At 36.3% G+C, this 20,884-nt stretch overlaps 1 pseudogene; it reads left to right on the top strand.

Annotated features, from left to right (window-relative positions):
• The first annotated feature begins 3,608 nt into the window (after positions 1-3,608).
• Positions 3,609-6,382, top strand: LOC131634463 (uncharacterized protein C3F10.06c-like; annotated as a pseudogene).
• The last annotated feature ends 14,502 nt before the right edge of the window (positions 6,383-20,884 follow it).

Genomic DNA, 20,884 nt, shown 5'->3' with positions numbered 1-20,884 from the left:
AGGAGGTTGAGCACAATTTGGAAAGCCCTTAACATATACTTCAATTCATTAGTATGGTGTTTGCCCAAAATCTTTAGGGAAATTAGTGAAAAAAGTCCCATAAAGTTTGAAGAAAACTAGGGTTTTCTTGCAAATTTTGTGAAGGCAGTCACTTTGAAGCTCCATATCTCTTCAATGGTTGATTTTTAGCCAAAAAATTATTTGTGAAAAAGTTGTTCATTGGATCAAAATCTACAACTTTCATGTTGGAAGTTTTTTTCAGTTTGTAGGTGAAAGTTTGAGATATTCTCTTCCAAAGTTTGGTAAAAACCACTTGAAAATACTTAGAAAATTTTCTAAGAATGAAAAGTCAAATTTTGACTTTTTGATTCTTGATTGATTTTCTTGATTAAATGACTTTAAATATCATATATTGATGATTTAAAACTTCAAAAGTCATGGTTGACCAAAATTTCCAAAAAGTCAAAGGTGATCTTGTGAAGTTGACTTTTTCAGGTGAATCGCGTTTCGGGAGATTTCAAGTGAAGTGAGCTATCCTCATCAAATGAATGATATGAATGGATCATATTGAGTTGTTGGAGGATATTGAGTTATGCTTTGAGATGTGGTACCATGTCCTGATTAAAAGTCAACTATCTTGGTGAATTAGGTTAAAAACCCTAATTGTCGACAAGACGAAATTGATGGCTGTAGATCTTGAATTGAAGTGTAATGCCTTATGGATATTGTCATATGAGCTATTTGAAGATGATTGATCCCTTTGAGTGATGCCCTAGAGCTTTCTAGGGTTTCCCAAATGTGATCCCTGATTTTAGTCCTTGATAGGGCTCAAAACCCTAGACTGGTGAAGTAAGCAAAACTTAGGTCCAGGTGATGGGTGTCTAATCAATCATAGGTGAATAGAATGAAGTCTTTGAATCCTATGTTTGTGTTGGAGACCATCTCTTTTATTGATTGATCCTCTGCCTGAGCTCTTTTGTCTCTGAACACCCTCGATTAAGCACCAGATGAATAAGTGATTGTTCTGAGTATCTGTTTTGATTCTGATGAAAAGCCTGAAAGTATGACATCTCAGGGGGGTCAAAAATTAGGGTATGACATCTATGAGGTTTTATACCGGGCTTGTCTCCAACTTTAACTAGATTTTAACAAGGATGATCTTACGAACCGAATAGAAGTCTTACTCAATATAATCACGAACCAACTTGAGATTTTAATATTTTGCTGATCTTGATCCGATGAAGACTTTTGAACGGGCTGAGCCTTTGAACTAAACCAACGACCTATTAACTAAATCCCCAAACCAAGGCTTTTACAGGGTTTAGCTTACAAAACAAATAAATATTCCCTAAATTAATGAATTATTCAACCAAGGTAAAAACAAGAGTTCCTTGATGAATTTACATTACTACCATTCTAGAATTACAAATATCTCACTTGCAAAAGAAATTTCTTGAAAGCACTACGACTAAATTAAAGTTAGAGAAAGTAAAGAAAAACACATTAGAGAGAGTGAGGAATTAGGTATGAGAGCTCACATTTCTGAATGTGAGAATATGAGGGAAAGGATATTTATTTATAGGCTACACGTTGGCACGAAAAGGGAAAATTTTTGGGGCCACATGATCGGTCACCATTTTTACTATGTTTTTGTCAATTGTTCAATAATAATCCAGGTAATCTGCAGTGATTCGTTTCGTATTCTGTTATCATTTAAGTCATTTCCCTCGTCCGTGCGTATTGTGTGAGTCTTATTGTTTTAAGTTTTAATTTAGCTTTTATGCGTTTTATTCATTGGTCGGTTGCTTATGATTATCTCCAGGTTCAAGTACACGATCCAAAGGTCTCGGTACGAGAAAGTGAAGATATCAAAAGTTTTGGAGAAGATTTGGCCATGCTACAGGAGGCCTAACACGGCCACCCATGTCACCTGACATAGGCCGTGTCAGGATGGAATGCTGATGAGAGAAATCAAGAAGTGGAAATTCAGGGGACAGACACGGCCACCCATGTCACCTTACACGGGCTCTATCAGCAAGTATAGGAGCAAAATTTGGGAATTAGAATTTCAGGGGGCCAACACGACCACCCGTGTCAGCTGACACGGGCTGTGTTGGCTCAGGCACTGTTTTTTATTATTTTGGTTGGTTTTCACTATGTGTTGACCCGGAGGGGCGTTTGAGATTTTCAAACCAAACAAAAGGAATTTTTACTATTTAGGAGAGTTTTCACAAGGAATGAAAGGACCTTTTTTATAGAGTAGAATTTCACCATTGAGAATTGAAGCGTATGAGATTATTGACGAACGTAAACTTCTCATGAGCGGAAGCAATTGAAGACCAAAGTTCATCATTAATTTATAATGTCTAATTCTTATGTTATTGAAATTACTTTGAACAATATGAGTGGCTATACCGCCCAATGCTAGAGGGTGTCCATGACTTGATTATGTAAACAAATTTCAGTTTGGATTTTTTTACACTACGCCAAAATTGATATTTTGTATCGCCTAATTTAATAGCACTTTTAAAGAAAGTGCTATTAAAAAGGAGACAAACATATTTATAATAGCACTTTATGGTCGGACGCTATTATAAAATGCAAACAATGTGATTTTAATAGCACTTTATGAAAAAACGCTATTATTAAACTTTAATAAGATATCACTTTCTATAAAACGCTATTAATAATGCATACTAAGATAACACTTTTCTTAAAATGCTATTAATATTATTCACCTTTTTTTTGACTTTTTTTTTCTTCATTTAAATAGCACTTTTTAAGAAACGCTATAATTTTAGATCCCAATGTTAGCACTTATTACTAAACGCTATAGTTCAAGTTAATAAAATAAAAAATAAGAAACAAACACTTTTCGTTTTTGGCGCACAACATTGGGGGAAATTTTCATGTTGCCTCCAAAAACCTTATCTCTTTCGCTGAACTTTTCATCTTGCCTCCAAACCTTCTCTCTCACGCCGATTTCTCTTTTTCTCTGAGCCGTCAAACCCTAGTCTCGCCGTCCAAACCCAACCACACACTCTTCTCCAATAGTCAAACCTAACCACACACTCTTCTCCATCGTTTCACCACCAGAAAGAGGATCAAACTACCTGAGACCGTATTGGAGTTGAAGTCTTCGTCAGAATCTTCGAAGGTAGGTTACGAATTCTTCTTTATTTTGAGCTTTTTTCACTTGCAGTCATGATTTTTTCTATTTGAATCTGAAGTTTAGAAACACATGGATGTATTTTATAATAGCGTCTGAAACTTCTCTCATGCCGTCAAACCTTCTCACGCCGTGAAACCCCTATCACTCCGTCAAACACAGCCGCACACGCTTCTCAAATCGTAGCCCCAGAGATCGTACCAGAAAAAGGAAACCACATGAGACCGTATCGGAGTTGAAGTCTTCGCCGAAATCTTCGAAGGTAGGTTACGAATTCTAGCTATTTTTCGCTTGCAATAATGTTTGGTTCTGTTTGAATCGGAAGTTTAGAAACATAGGGATGAGAAGGTTTTGATAAAATCTGAGATTTATCTCAAATCTGATTTGTTTGATATAAATTCCATATCGTTATTGTGCATATAAATGGAGGTAGAAGAAGGAAAATGGAGGTAGAAGAAGGAAAATGGTTTAACCTAAGCATATACAAAGCATCAAGAACTATAAAAAGAGATAATAGTTTATACAATGCACTCAGATCTATCTACCAAGATTCTGTTTTCGTTTCTGAAATCTCTCAATTATGGCCTCAACTTCCTCTTCTCGCAAATCTACCTTGTGGCCTTTGGGATTCTTCAAATTTTCATTCTACTTGTTACTTCAAATCCACCGATGGTCACACCAACAACTGTTCTTTCTCAACTTCTCGTCTCAATCTGCATGTCGCTCATCTTGCAGGTACTCTTCAATATTCAACAGCAATTTTGTTTTCTTTTGATATTGTTTTGTTTAAGGTTCAAAGATTGGTTTTTTGTTTATTGTTTTGTTCAATTGGGTAGCGCGGAAAGGTGGCTGCATGATTGTTGATTCTACTAGAATAGGAAAATGTTTCCCTGATAGCATGTCAAAAACTATACCTATTTGGACCTGTGTTCTTAATCGTACAATTTCTCAGTTTAAAACAGATTCTATCATTCATGAGAATGATGCTGCATTGCCTCGAGTGAGTATGATAATGATGCTTATTTCAATATTCTGGTTTGAATGGTTGTATACAAGGTTTTAAATAACAGTCACGGTCTTAAAATCATTTGCGATTTCGGCTAGTGTGAATTAACCATAATTTCTTCTTTATCATAAAAATTATGAATAAAACTATGAATAACGGGGTATCAGCAGTCAGCTTTTGATATTGTTTTGTCGCGCCCCCGTTTTCGCGTAATGAACTTTTTTTTAAACCTTGGTTATGGATTTGTAACTGTGTTCTTGCATTCAATTGATGGAACATGGGGATTGTAATGGATGTGGTGAGATTGCAAGAGATTGGGATTGTTCTTTGAACCTTCCTCTTTGGGTTCCTCAAATAGAAAAGGCTTCCATTGAAGAGCACTTAGAGGAATGGACAGAACAATTGAAAGCAAGTGGAGCTGACATTGCTTCTCTTGCTGTTTCCTTGAAGAAACCGTTACGTCCGCTTTGGATTTCTCAGAAAACTGTCATATGGTTAAACGAAGTTCCTCATCACGATTCTTGGATTTCATGCCTATCATACTTGTTTCCTCTTCTTCTTCGTCGAACGGAGTAAGCCTACACAATAGGACTACCTCCGAGTTTAGCTGGAATTATATACATGGTGCCGGAGACGAAGAAGAAAGATGGTCTATGGGTTTAAGTCTGCCTCTCTTTTGGAATCATGTTTATGATCTTATAAATTCTGGCTGGAATTGTGTAACCAGAAGGTTGCTGATATAGTTGAAAAGAGTAGGGTGTGTCACGCTTATAAAGGCGGGAATGCTCCTCAGATTCGAGTTAAATCAATTTCACATGAAGAACCGTCACCTGCTTCTGATATTGCAAATATTAAAGTTGACGCGAACGGATCTTTTGAAGATTTAGAAGTTTCTTGGTTGGGTTCAACTAATATGGCCGTTGGTGAACCTCAATTTGGTATACAGACTTATAGTACATATATAGTTTTTCTTTGTCTTGTTATCTAAATCTACTTGTGATCAAGTAGTAAAATATTTATGATGTTAATATGGCTGAGTGTTTGTGTTTGTTGCAGCTATGGATGCAGTTGATGTTGATTGCGTATTAAATTGTGATAGTGAGTCCATCTCAGTTTCTGCCAAAGCATATCTACATCTTCCGATGGTGGTTAGTATGAAGTGGAAATAAAACTTCTTGTTGTTGCTGTTTTAAGTTTTTAACTCATTTTAATTTTTCTTGGCCAGAGTTCAAAGTTTGATCGATTTTCCTTATTAAACAATCTTTCTAAAGCCGTGAGCTTCGCGAAGTTCAACCTTCGCCAAGGAAAACGACTTATGGTCCGTTGTAGTAATGGTATAGCTTTTGTTGAGCTTGTCCTTAATTCTTTTGCTGAACCTATGTAAATATTTTATGCATTTTAAGTAACCTGTTTTTTTTGCTCGTACAATGTTGACTTATTTTCTGATGTGACCTAGGAGAAATATGTATGTCCATGTCATCATGGTTTTCGAAAGTACAGTGTTGTTCAGTTAAAAATATTTGGTTTTTTCCTTAATAATGTTAAGGTTGATTGTGGTCGCCACGGTGTTCGGTTGTTGCCGGAGTACTAATTACGTTCGAATGCAGGTATGGTCATATGCTTAATTGCTGTTAAAATTCAAATTTCCATATGATTATTTGATTGTTACCATTTTTGGTTGATGTTGAATTGATAAAAGATAGAGATAATTAAATTAAGTCAATTTCATACAATCAAGAGAGTAAAGGACGTGCCTCATAAACATGTTAGCAGTTGATGCCTAATTTATCTGTTATTATTCTGAACTAAAACAAATTTTAACTTAGATGTTATAACTGGTTTTTCTCTAGGTAACTTTTACTGATCACGTGGTCTAGTTAATTTTGATAAATTATCATACCTAGTTCTATTTGAATACATTGTATAACTATCATACTAAGTTATATTAGAATACCTTGTTTATATATTAAAAGTATATTATTTGATCTATTTGTATTTCATTTTGAGTAGTCTTCTGAAAAAAATAAATTTCAATATTGTAGTGACAGGAAAATGGTTCAAGTATGGGACAATGTGGACCTAATGGGGATACAATTGCAAGTCCTGGAAATGTTAAAATGCTGATGGAATAGTAGAGGAAATGTAGATTTTGTTGGTCCAAGTTTAATGTTTGGTCTATTATTGAATTTGAAAATTTTATGATGTAATAACTGTGCAGTTTTATGAAAAAGTTGAAAATTTTTATTGGGCCTTTAAATATTATCGACACAATAAACCGTTATTTGGTATTGAATTGAATGTAGATTTTTGATATTTGCACACCAATAGAATGATTTTATGTATAACAAGTAAAAAAAGTGTACCTTATATTAGCGCTTTCTTTGAAAGTGCTATCAAACATGAGCCATATATTAGCGCTTTCTTTGAAAGTGCTATCAAACATGAGCCATATATTAGCGCTTTTTTTGAAAGTGCTATCAAACTTGAGTAATATATTAGCGCTTTCTTTAAAAGTGCTATCAAACATGTGTCCTTTAATAGCACTTAGTTTGAAAGTGCTATCAAAATCAAATCAAAATACATGCAAAATGCATACTTCAATAGCGCTTTAGAAAAAACGCTATTAAAAACCAGTACTTTAATAGCGTTTTTAAAGTGCTATTAAACAAAAAACGTTTATAATAGCGGCGCGGTTAATAGCGCTTTTAAGCGCTATCAAAAACCAAAAAAAGTGCTATTAAATAGCTCATTTGGCGTAGTGTTAATATATATTTTTCTTATTCAATTTGATTGAATAATGTTTATAATGCTTTTCTTGTCGGACAAACAAGGATTGATCTATGGTTAACAATTAGGATGGACCGCCATTGTTAAGGTTTTTGTGCAATTAAACTATAGAAGTTATTACTTAGGACTAGGGATAACCTATAGTTACCGGATAACTCTTGATATAACCAAGGCTTGAATTTATCATAAATCTCTAAGGATTTAGGATTTAGGATAAATGCTCAAAGGTTTGCCTCTAAGGCTTTAAAGGAAAATACTCTAAAGATCTGGTAATTGAACATTTTGAACTTGTTGATGAAATCAGGATTCAAGGTTGTAACAGGGAAAATCATACACTTTACCTTAGGATTTCCTCATATCTTTGAAAAAACCATTTTTATATTCTGTTTATTTTTACTTATTGCTTATTACCAATCATCAAACAAAACCCCATTATATTTTTGTTTAATTGAACCACAAATTGAACTTGATATTTAGTACACCGTCCTTGAGATCGACATTTGAGGAATTTATCCCTTATTAGTGCACAAGGAAAAATAGTATACTTGCTATTTTTCCGATCAAATTTTTGGCGTCGTTGTTGGGGACTGCCAAAATATAGAGTTTGATTATATTTCAATTAAAATTTTAATTTCTGTTATATTTATATTTTTATTATTATCACTAATTTTTGTCCAATCTTTGTAATGTGTGGAAAGCCCTCAACCGACTTTTCTTTTGACGCAGAAATAGAAAGAACCTTTCATGCAAGACACAAACAAGTTTGATTGGCTAAACTAGAATCTGAAAAAGAAGCTATCTCAGTTCATTCAGGTTCCGAGTATGAAAGTGAAGAAATCCTCCATCACCTGAGAGACTCCTTGGAGACTATGGGGGAGCAGCTGCTCCACCAAATCGGTTGACTATTGTGAATTAACCGGTCAATGTTGCAAATTTTCTGATGCATCCTACAATAATACGACAGCTTGAGAAGAGACCTTTCATAGGAAAGATAAATGAAGATGCAAATAAGCATTTGCAGAGGTTTCTTACTATAAGTTATACTTTGACAATTAAGGGGAATTCTGAAGAAAAAAAGAAATTAAGAATGTTCCTGTTCACGCTTTCTAAAGATGCAGAAGAATGGTTTTATTCATTACCTGATTGAAGTATTACTACTTAGGAAGAGATGGAGAAAAATTTTCTGAATGAATACTTTCCTGCTTCTGCCTATATTCGCAAAAGATATGATATTGTGAATTTTAAGTAGAAAGAAGGAGAGTCGCTAGGTGATGCATATAAGAGGTTCAAGAGGTTGTTGGTAGCTTGCCCCACTCATAACATGGATCAAACGGAACAGATGCAAATGTTTGTAAATGGCCTCAGACTAAAGACAAAGTAACTTATTGATACACCTACCTGTGGCTTATTCAACTTTACAATAACCACTGATATTAAGAAGATAATTGAAGCCTGCTGCAAATGAACATTTGGAATTATATGACTGAAGTGTGAGTAAACCCGAGGGAGTGACTGACTTGAAATCAGTAAATCAAGTTGTAAATACGGATGATAAAATTGATTCAGAGGTTGGATGAAGAATTAAGGGTGTGAATTTGGGTACTCAAACTGTGGACAAAGTTCAACTTTCTCAGACTGTCAACTGTGATATTTGTAGTGGGCCTCACAAAACTGCATATTATCTTGCAACCCCACGACAAATTGAAGAAATAAACTTTTTAAAGCAGAACAATACTTACACGAACACGTACAATCCAAGATGGAAAAATCATCCTAACTTTTTATGGAAAGATTAGAAAGGGAATGTACGACAACAGAGTCCCAAATAAAGTAGATTGGAAAATTGCTATTGAAAAAATGGCCACTCATAATATTCAATTCCAAGAAGAAACAAGAAACAATAAGAGGAATACCACAGCTTCTATCAAAAATCTTGAAATTCAGATGAGTCAAATAGTATAACAATTAGCCTCTAGTTCTCAAACCCCTTGTACATTATCTAGTGGTACAATTATCAATCCTAGAGAGCATAACAACATAAGTGCTCTTGTGGCAAGAAGTGGAAAAATGTGCAGATAGTTCGGAAGAAAAAATAGAGGTAGAGGATGGATTATTGGAAGTGGAGTTGGAAATTATGGAACCTCAGAAAAAGAATGAGGAGGTTTTCATTACACCTGTGGTCGAAAAGGAGAAGGATAAAAATGTCTAGCCAATTGTTAAACTCCCTTATCCTCATAGACAAAAGAAGAAAGATCAACATGAGAAAATTTTTGAGAAATTCTCGGAGGCCCTTGAGCAAATGCTTTTATATGCCAAATTCATGAAAGACATCGTAACAAATAAACGTACTACCAATGTCAAACCAATCATTCTGGCTGAGACATATAGTGCGATTCTTCAAGGTATGAAAATTTATGAGAAAAAGAAAGACAAGGGAGCAATTACAATTTCATGCATTATTGGGAATAGAAGTTTCAAGAAGGCCTTGATTGACTTGGGAGCTAGTGTAAGTTTGATGCCTGAGTCCATTTACAAAAAATTGGATATTGGCATGGTTCAAGATACTAGGATGACACTCTAGTTTACGGATCACTTAGTTAAGAAACCTTATGGAGTGATAGAGAATGTCTTGGTAAAGATAGACAAATTTGTCTTCCTAGTTGACTTTGTGGAGACCCTTTTTAGAGACCAGTCAAGTATGATGATATCAAAGAAGGGACAATGACCCTCAAGATATATGATGAAGAATCGAAAATTAATGTTCGAAACACGATGAAGTAAAAAGATGATGTTGGTACTAGTCACACTGTGGAAGTAATAGACAAAGTGATATCTCAAGGTATTTCGATGAAGACACCACAACTACCATTAGAGTGGATTTTGAGTTTGTCAATTTTTGAAAGTGATGAAGAGAAAGATGAAAGAGAGTTAGAAGTGTTATCCATGATGGAAGCACACCCTCAGTGGATTCGATCTAAACCACACCGGTGGGAAGATATGAAACAACCACAGTCATCAGAAGAGAATCAAGAGTCTAAAAAGGGGACAAAATTGAAACAACTACCTTAGAATCTCAAGTATGCTTTCCTTGATACTTAAGAAAAGTTCCAGGCTATTATTAATTCAAAATTGAAAGAATCCCAAGAGGGAAGACTCATCCAAGTACTCAAGAAATACAAGAGTGCTATTGGATAGGCCATTGAGGATTTGAAAGGTATTAGCCAGACAATTTGCATGCACAAGATTTTGATGGAAGATAATCATAAGCCGGTGGTTCAGCCACAATGAAGACTCAATCCAGCTATGAAAGAAGTGGTTCATAAAGAGGTTGTAAAGTTGTTGGATGCAAGGCTGATTTACCCCATTTCCGATAGCTCATGGGTTAGTCCAGTGCATGTGGTACCGAAGAAGGGAGGATTTACCGTGATCATGAATGAGAAAAATAAGTTGATCCCAACAAGAACTATCATCAGTTGGAGAGTGTGTATTGATTACAAAAGGTTGAACATTGCAACAAGTAAGGACCTCTTTCCTTTCCCATTCACTGATTAAATGTTGGAAAGGTTGGCCGGTCACGACTACTATTGTTTCCTTGATAGATACTCGGGGTACAATCAGATTGCAGTGCCCCCTGAGGATCAATTGAAGACAGCTTTCACATGTCATTATGGTATTTTCGCCTATAGGAGAATGCCATTTGGGTTGTGTAACACACCTGCCGCATTTCAGAGGTGTATGACATCTATATTCGCTGACATGCTTGAAAAACATATGGAAGTGTTTACGGATGATTTTTTCAGTTTTTGGTTCATCTTTTGATAATTGTTTAAGTAACCTATCTCCTGTGCTAGAAATATGCTAGCAAACGAACTTGATCCTTAATTGGGAGAAGTGCCATTTCATGGTGCATGAAGGCATAATGTTGGGACACAAAATTTCCAACAAAGGGATAGAAGTCGATAAAGCCAAAGTGGAGGTAATCGAAAAGTTACCACCATTGGTGAATGAGAAAGGTATAAGAATCTTCTTTGGAAATGCGAGATTCTATCGCATGTTCATAAGAGATTTCTCAAAGATTGCCAAGGCGTTGACTGGTTTGCTTGTGAAAGACACGCCTTTTTTGTTTGACAAAAAGTGCGGCGAGGCTTTTGACCTCTTAAAGAGTAAGTTGGTGTCTGCTCCCATAGTGATTTCACCTGATTGGTCTCTCCCTTTTGAGATCATGTGTCATGCCAGTGATATTGCAGTAGGGGCAGTGCTAGGACAGAGAAAGGAAAAGCTCTTGCATGTGATCTACTATGCAAGTCATGTTTTGAACCCTGCCTAGATGAATTATGCCACCACTGAGAAAGAGTTGCTAGCAGTTGTATATACTTTTGACAAATTCAGGTCTTACCTGTTGGGATCGAAGGTAATTGTTTATACTGACCATGCTGTTTTGAGATATCTTTTTGCTAAATAAGAATCTAAACTGAAATTCTAGTATTCAGAACTTAGATGTCCTAAGAGATGTCCAGTCACTGATCTCTGAATAATACACAATGGCAAGGTGTACAATAAAATAGTACAGAAACTTAAATAAATACAAGTAATTGTTCACCCATTTCGGTATATAACAATATCTACTACGAGGACTACTAAACCAGGGATAAGTCCACTATGATAATATTAGTTTGAAGTACTATACAAACAACCTCCGGTTTACTGCCTTCTTGCCTAATAACTATTGGTGCTATACTTCTACCTAAGACTCACCTAGGTATGAGACCCTTCTCAATCCCCTCAATCACAACCATGATAATCAATTACAAAGATTTAGAAGTCACATTTCATAGATACAGTAACCCAATGTTTATAAGCTTATGAATGATCACAGAACTTACAACTCAAGAACACAGTCCTACTCTTCTATGAAGATGATATTAGAGAGGTTCACAATAAATGCAAAAGTGCACAAGCCCTAACACAAACTACATTGTAAGTTCCATGTCACAATTAGGTATGTTGCTTGTTATTTAAAGCAATCTTTTGGAATGGATTAGGCCTTCAAATCGCAGTAGGGCACTACAGAAAATACTACAAAATCTTCTCCGTGAAGATAAGGTTTCAATCATTAGTTTTCTAAATATTCTCCATATTTAGAAACTAACCATACATCTTGAAAACAAAGAAAATCTCTTATCCCTAAATCAAGCGCCAAATAGGATTACATAACATTCCAAAATATTCTGCACCTGTAACTAAAAACAAACTTCAACAGATCCAACTGTACCTATCAGTCACGATGTTAGATGATCCTACATAGGACATCTTACTCGACATATCTCTTCAGTTGAAGTGGATAGAACATCTTGTTCAACATGTTCCTATAAGTTAGTTTTACCAAACATAATTCCAACCATATAAAATAGAGAATTAACAATCTCCCCCTTTGGATTATTTTGGCTAAAACAATTTATTGCCCTTTGCACACATAAACAAGGGAACGCCAAAGGTTTAAAAATAAATCAAACACAAATATTCTCAGCCCCTGTAGAGAATAATCACACACTAGAGATTCCACACAATCAGAGATGCAATAGAAAATAAACATGTAGAACATGTTAGTCAGTGGAATCTACACACAACAAAGTTGAGAGACGTAATTCTCGACTAGTCAGTATGATGTCAAGACATTTTTTCTGACATCTCTGTACACATGCCAATCAAGCCATTCTTCAAACCTGCTAAGGAAAATCAGGAGACGCAACTCTCAACTAGTCAGTATGTTGTCAAGATGTTTTGTCTAACATCTCTACACACATGTCAATCAAGCCATTCTTCAAACCTGCTAAGGAAAATCAGGACTCTCCCCGTCAACAGTAGCTCATCGGTAACGCAAGAGAAAAAAAATATTTTTCTCCCCCTCAGTTAGTGGTTAATGGTTAGTGCACACAACACAATATTACTCCCCTTTTTTAGCCATAATATGACAAAGCAAAGGTAAGTAACTAACCAACAAAGAAAACCACACACGTACATTAGCATAAAGTGTAATCATGCTAAACAAATCCTGGGCATTTAACCCTTACAAACCAAAAACCAGGAAACAAACAAAACAAAAAAACACATGAGCAAATAACTCATGGAGCAGCCACACCACCAGTTTCTACAGCAGCTACTGCCTTAGTATTAGCATCAACTTCATCTACAGTCTCAAATTCCTCTTCACCATCATCAGATGAAATTTGGTCATCATCAGCATCATCAACACTTTCATGCTCAGTCTGTTCACCATTAGGAGCATTTTGATCAACAACCTCCTTATTACCAAGGTCATCACTTTCAATTTCACTTTCCCCTCTAGATAGATGTCCTTCAGACTCACCCATATTACCACCAGCATCATCAGTATGTCCAAACTAATTTTCTTCTTCCCCTAAGGCCTTACTCAAAGTTTCCAATTGGATTTTCCTGGCAGTGCTAGATGTAATTGACTCATCCAACTCCCTGCAAGTCTCCTTGAGAGTGGCAATGATGCCTTTCATGGAACTCACAGAACTAAATACCTGAGATGCTTTCAGGATAATTTCTAGGACATGTGCTCCACCAAACAGTTAGTAATGTAGAGTTAAAGGAGATTCCTTCTTCTTTACATTATCAGTATCCAACAAGATATCAAGGTGTTGGTTCAAAATAACCCCACATATGAGTGCAGGAAAACATATAGGCAATTTGACAGCAATTAAGAAATCTTGCTCCAGAATTTGATCAAAAGTGTGAGTTTCAAAATTAAAGTTTTGTCTTATACTCACCGCATAAATGAACCTTCCAAGACCAGAAGTGATGGTGGAGGTATGATTGGTGGGTACCCAGCTGACAACAGAAACCCTATAGAGGATAAAAATTTTCATAGTAAGCCTCCCAACATAAAGATTTCCTTCATTTGGCCAGTGATTCACTTGACCGCCAGTTATTTCTCTGCACACCTGATTATCTGTAACCTCCAACTCAACTTGAGGTTCTACAGGTCTGCCCAGAAAATAATTGATCACGGCTGGAGATAAGTTCATCATATTCCCCCTCATGTTAACCTTCTTGTAATCTTTACTATTTGCATCATCACACCCAATAGGCACACTCACAACAAATTCCTTTACCAATCTTTTATAGCAAGGACCAAACTCAATGTTAGTCCTTCTTAACCCATCAAATTATATAAACTACACAGCTTACTTACACTTCGAGAAATCCTTACCCAATTCCCTTTCCATGGCAATCCTTCTCTAATTCACATACTGCCATCTTCCAGCATGCTTCTCAGGAATAGCAATGCAAGTCTTCTTGGTAGCAGACTTTTTATGAGGCATGATGTCTATGACATCTTCATTAGACTCAAATTCAGAATCACCGGAGGAAAAAACTTTTCTTTTCTTTGAAGGAACAACAAATTTTCTCCAAGACTTCGTAGTGCCAACAATAGGCTTTCCGTTGACACTCTCAGCCTTTCCCTTGGGTGTCTTAGCTGGTGAATCTTAAACAACAACCCCCTTTCCCTTCATTCTTCTAAGTCTTTCTGCTATTCTAGGACCTAGATGATTGGTAAGGAGATCATAGTTAATAAAAAGGTCATCCACATTGATAACAACCTTAGGCACACATACATGAGCCTTCTTCTTGCTCCTTCTTTCAAGGACAACATCCACAGGAACACAAACATTTGGGTTGTTAACATAATCACCCTTGGGGCTGGTTTCTTGTGTCGAAGATGTTTGAACATTTGGCCAACATCTGACCTAATTTTGTTCAAAATGGAAGCTACAAAACTCCTAATTTTCTTATCCTTCTTAACCATCTTAGCTTGAGAAGTATTTTTGGCAGCATCATCAACCCTAGAGGAGTTTGTCTGCTCAAAATTATCTACCTCAGGTCCCCTTCTAGGAACCATCGTACTGAGGGAATTGGATGACTTACTAGAATTTTTATCCTTCTTAGGAGCAGTAGAAGTTCCTCTCTCTCTCTCTCTCTCTCTCTCCCCTTCTCTCTCTCGTGGGTTCCACCGTGGTTACAAGATCGTCAGCCCTAGGAGACGCACCAGGGTTGCATAGATTCAGGAGAAGAATCTTGAGACATCTTTGTTATGACACGAAGAAGATGGTTTGTGAGGAATGGTACTTGAGAGAGAGAGAGAGAGAGAGAGAGAGAGAGAGAGAGAGCGAGGGTTCCTGACAGAGGGATTAACGGTCTTGTCCTTTTTGAAATTGCCATAAGACTTAATCCAACAAAATTTCCTTAATTGACTTGGCCAGCAGAATACAGTTTAAAATTTTGTCTGATGCACATTAATAACATTAATTGTTATAATTCCTCATACAAATAGACATCAAGTTTTCCTCTCACTTTCTTAAGTTGTACAATATCCAAATCATTAATGAAGTGAGTGCTCAAATACCCTAGGAATGTTCCTTTGTCTTCACTAGACTCTCTAGTAGCTTTCATGTGTGATGAATGCCATTTTTGGAAACAATATTCAATTTGTCATCACAAGATGTCATGACATTTTGTGAAACATCATTCCTAGTTAACAATAGTTTCCTCCAAGCTACTTTAGAGCATCTGCTCCCTGATACAATATTCTCAATTCCAGCTTTAGCTAACATCAAACACGTGGAAGAATACTCAGAATCTTGAGGATTCCATAGATAGCAGTTATCTTTGGATCTGGTTCCCCTCATGACGATCTCACCTTCTTCATTTTTTAAAAGGCACTCAAGTGTAGTGAAGTTGACATATAGTCCTTGATCATACAGCTGGCTAGAACTTATTAGGTTAGTAGCTAGTCCCTTCATAACCAATACACCATCAAGGTTTGGTTGTCCTGTACAGTTCGGCTTTCCAACACCTTTTATTTCACCTTTTAATTTATCTCCAAAGGTGACATAGCCAGTAGAGTGTGGCTTAATATCAACCAAAAGCTTCTAGACACTAGTCATATGTCTATAAAATCCACTATCAAAGTACCAATCCACTCTAGTAGAAGTTTAGAGGGAAGTGTGAGCCATGAGGGAAGTCACAACCTTTTTTGGGAGTTTATTTCTTCATTGCTTTACTAGCACCTTGTTTTTTCTAGGTTGTTAATCATGCCTGGGATAACCATATAGCTTGTAACTGAACGGTTTTATATGACCAAATGATGACATCTCCATCTATGATTTTTACTTCCTAAGAAGGTCTTCTGATGGCTTTGAGGATGTCGGAACACTTGATCTGACATCTTCTATTTTCCTTTAGTTTGGACAAACTTCACATCAACCACAGTGCTTTTGGCTTTTCCATGATTGTCATACCAAAACCTTTCACATTTCCAGCATTCTTCCCAGTTTGGAGAATCTCATCCAGCACTCCAAAACTACTATTGAGCCTTCTGACAGACTTGGTCATATTGTCTAGTTAGGAGTTTAACAGTACAACTTCACTCTTTAGATCAGAGATAATAGACAGATGCTTGACTTTTTCATCCTGAAAGTGTACAACAACTTTCTTATGCTCTTCTACTTGTTGACATACTTGTTCACTTCTGAGACACAACTCTTTGTATGAAGTGGCAAGTTCCTCAAAGGTAAGCTCTTCACAATCTGATTCCTCCTTATAGACTCCAGTTAGTTTAATGACCTGTTTAGCAGTTTCAGTGTCACACTCAGGGTCATCTTATGACCATGAGACAACTAGAGCTCTCTCCATACCCTTCACACTCATGACATTGAACTCCCTTCCCTTGGTAGGACTGTTCTTCAGTTCTGGACTTCCTCCCATCATCTTGATTAATGCTAATGTCGAGTGATTTGTTCTTGGCATTTGGTCTCGACTTCCAGTCCATCCTCTTAAATACCTTGTTGAATTGTCTTCTAAGGAGCACAATGTCTTTAAGTAGACCTTCACTTCTATCCAGGTCACCTATATCTTCTGAAATTTCAGCATTGGAGACAGAGGCTACACTCTTCTTCTTTTCAGACTTGTCACCAAACCCTAGTTCAAAGGTTTGAAGAGATCCCATAAGTTCATCCACCTTCATGTTGCTTATAACTTGGGATTCATAAATTGTAGTGACCTTCTTGTCAAACCTCTTAGAAAGAGATATGAGAATTTTCCTAGCAGTTTGGCATCAGACATCTTCTCTCCAAGTACCCCAGAGGCATTGACAATAATCATTTGAAAGTCATGAATACTCTCATCTTTCATCCTAAAGTTCTCAAACTTAATGGTAAGAAGTTGAAGTCTTGACATCTTTACCTTGGAGGTTCCTTCATGAACAGCCTTCAAGGTTTCCTAAGCATCTTTGACAACAGTACAACCACTTATTAGTTTGAAGATGTTTTTATCCACTCTATTCAATAGGGCATTCAATGCTTCACAGTTTCCTAGAGCATCTTTATCATCTTCATTATCCCAGAAAGTGTTTTAAAAACTAGACCGAACTGGTATTGAACCGGTCTAGTCTAGTCTAGTCTGATTGTGGACCAGGTATGCTATTAAACTGGTGAGAATCGGCCAAAACCGGAAAAAACAGGTGAATCGGCGGTTTTAGAAAACCGATGGTTCAAATACATGCTTTTTTTTCCGCACAAAACGACGTCGTTTTCATTATTTTAAAAAATTTATTATTAGACTTTATTCAAACTTTATTTGGAATAACTTTTCCTTGTTTGCAATTAGACCTGATTTAAAATTTATTTAAATTTATATTTCAAAGAGTAATCAGATTCCTCAGAATGCTATTTTGGAGGTAGAACTGTTTTATATGTGGGGAATAGACTTCATGAGACCACTCCCACTCTCATTTGGTAAGAATTACATCTTAGTGGAGGTCGATTATGTGTCCAAATGGGTGGAAGCTGTAGCATTTCCCACAAATGATTCTAAGGTGGTTGTAAACTTCCTTAAGAACCACGTTTTCTCTAGGTTTTGAGTACCAATAGCCTTAATCAGTGATGAGGGTACCCATTTTCTAAACAAGTTGATGGATAATCTCTTGAGGAAGTATAATGTGAAGCACAAAATTTCCACTCCATATCACCCTCAAACGAGTGAGCAAGTGGAAGTGTTTAACAGATAGATAAAGCAGATCCTTGAAAAGACTGTTAGTGCTTCTCGAAAAAACTGGTCAATTAAAATTGATGATGCATTGTGTAACACCCGTATATTTTAATTTTTAATTTAATTGTAATTTAAATTAATAATTAGAATTATTTTGGGTTTTGTGGGAATTAATTGGAAAAGAATGGTTTATGGCATTGGGCCATGTGTGATATTAGTAAGGAGGAGGGGTGTTATGTTAGAAAAGCCCTTTACTAATCAAAATATTATTTTTCATAAAATAATAAGGAAATTGGAAAAAAGGGATAGAACGTGAAAATAACTGAGAAGTTAAGAACTCGAAGAACGTGAAAGAGGAACAGAAGATGGAGAGACCAATCAAGAACTTTTGTCTAAGGTAAGGGGGGACTCTCCGGTTAGCATCTCTTATCGTATTTTAGATGATAATGTTGATTAGGGGTATTGTTTAGGTCAATTGATTATATGGTTAGATTAGGATGTAGGATAATTTTTGAATAGATCATATAATTGATGATTATCTATGTTGAATTCTGTGCACAATTGTGAATGTATTGATGTTATGGTATGAATATGGTGTTTTGTTGATGTGTTGCTATGTTCATCCATGAAATTGAATCTATGAATATGAATCCCTAAATAATTGAGTAGAAGTTAGGTTTTTAATGTGTAAAATTGATATAGGATGATAGATTGTCGAAGATAGATGAATCCTATATGTTTTTAGTGTGCAGAAATTATGTTTTAGATCCAAAATCACAGGCTGTAATGGTGGAAAACGAATAGAAGACGAACTGGTACGAGTTGCAGGTTTTTGGTGAAGCTTCTGGCGTTTTGCGTATGATACACGTATGGTACGCGTATGAGGGACTTCCCAGGGGCCGTACGCGTATGGTACGCTGCCCTGTCCCGTCCAAAACACACCATTCTGCATGTACGCGTATGGTACGCGTATGAGAGGGTGGTGATACACGTATGGTATTGTGATACGCATATGACGCGTTTTTGTGTGGAAATCAGCTTCTGCTGATACGCGTATGACCAGCGCGAGTGCAGAACATTTATGTTTTGTGATTTTTGAAAATTTGATGATGCGTAACTTTTGAACTGTTAGCCTGTTTTGAGTGTCGTTTCGATTATGATGAACCTTATGAAATAACCTTTGTGTTGACTGATGATATGATTATGTTTGAATGATGTTAATATATATAAACATGCTTTGATGATGATGATGATGATGGTTTGAGTATGAGATGATGTTGCTCATAGATTCGACGATTGTATAAGCATGTTATATATATGTTTGCATTCATTTATAATCATTTGTTGAGGGTTGTATCCAGATAATTGTTGTGGATCAGTGAAGGGCATAATTCCCATTGTGTGGAATTTGTGCTGGCAGGGCCGTATCTTGATGATGTTGGATCGGTCGGTGGGTTATTCCCAATGATGATATTGGTACCACATGCGTAGTGTCAGTTCATTCATATGCACGATTTTCATAATATGATTGAATGTGTTTCAGTGTTATGAATTGATGATGTGTTAATTGTGTGATGTTGAATTGTCTGAATATAATACAATTGGGTGAATAATATAACTATGATGTGTTATTATTTATGATGCTAATATTTGTTAATTGTGATGAGACTCACCCTTACATGTTGTCATTTTAAGATTGAGGATAGCGGCTTTCGACTTAGTGAGGATTAGCTCATAAGTCAGTGTGTTTAGTTTAGCCTCAGGTGTCATGCTCTGACATTGTAACACTGGGGAACATGAGTTTTGAGTTTATATTTTACGACTCGATTGTTTTATTTTGAATTTTGAGGGATATAGTTTCAAAGATGTTGAGCTTATCCGTATGATTTATTTTCCGCTATGTTAACATGAGATGTTATGAATTATGATGAATTTCCTTAGTGAATGAATGACAATGACATATGATGTTTGTTTTTAAATTGAATTGTGGCATACTTGATTCATGTTACTCTGATACATATTTATTTAAATTGTCGTGGGGGTTTAGAAGGGTGTTACACATTCTGGGTGTACAGAACCGTGTTCAAAACCCCAATAGGTATGCCTCCTTATTAGTTGGTTTATGGTAAAGCATGTCATTTGCCACTCGAGCTAGAGCATAAAGCATTTTGGGCATCCAAATTCCTAAACTGTGATCTTTTCAAAGCTGGCGAATCCCAAACTCTTCAACTCCATGAGTTAGAAGAGTTTAAGAACCAAGCTTATGAGAATGCTAAAATCTATAAGGAACAAACAAAAAATTTCATGATCAAAAGATCCAGAAGAAGGAATTTTGGGAAGGACAATTCGTTCTATTGTTTAATTCCAGGTTGAAGCTGTTTCTTGAAAAACTGAGCTCTAGATGGTCAGGACCATTTGTGGTTCATCAATTCTTCTTGCGTGGAGCCATTGAACTTAAAAATCAAGCAAATGGGGACACCTTTAAGGTGAATGGCCAGAGACTAAAACCATACTACCAAGGACAACAAAGTGGTCTGGTAGATGATGTTCATCTTACATGATAAGATGGACGATCGTCGAGCCATGTGACGTTAAACGAATAACTTCGTAGGAGGAAACCCGCGTGTTTTATTTCTTACTTTTCCTTTGTTTTGATGTAGTGTAGGTTGTTATGGTATACACAGTACGGTGCAAAAAAAAAAAGAGGAATGGAAAATTTTCAAAGAAAAAAATTTGTGAGAAAAATCAGAAGCCTGACACGGCCCGTGTCAGGAAGCTTATGGAAATTGTAAAATATTTGGCAAGTTTCCGCAGCCTGACACAGCCACCCGTGTTGGCCAAAATGGCTC

This window comes from Vicia villosa, unplaced genomic scaffold (genome assembly GCF_029867415.1).
Source record: "Vicia villosa cultivar HV-30 ecotype Madison, WI unplaced genomic scaffold, Vvil1.0 ctg.001302F_1_1, whole genome shotgun sequence".
NCBI lineage: Eukaryota > Viridiplantae > Streptophyta > Magnoliopsida > Fabales > Fabaceae > Vicia > Vicia villosa.
Note: the sequence above shows the minus strand (reverse complement) of the source record. Positions and strands in the feature narration are given on the sequence as shown.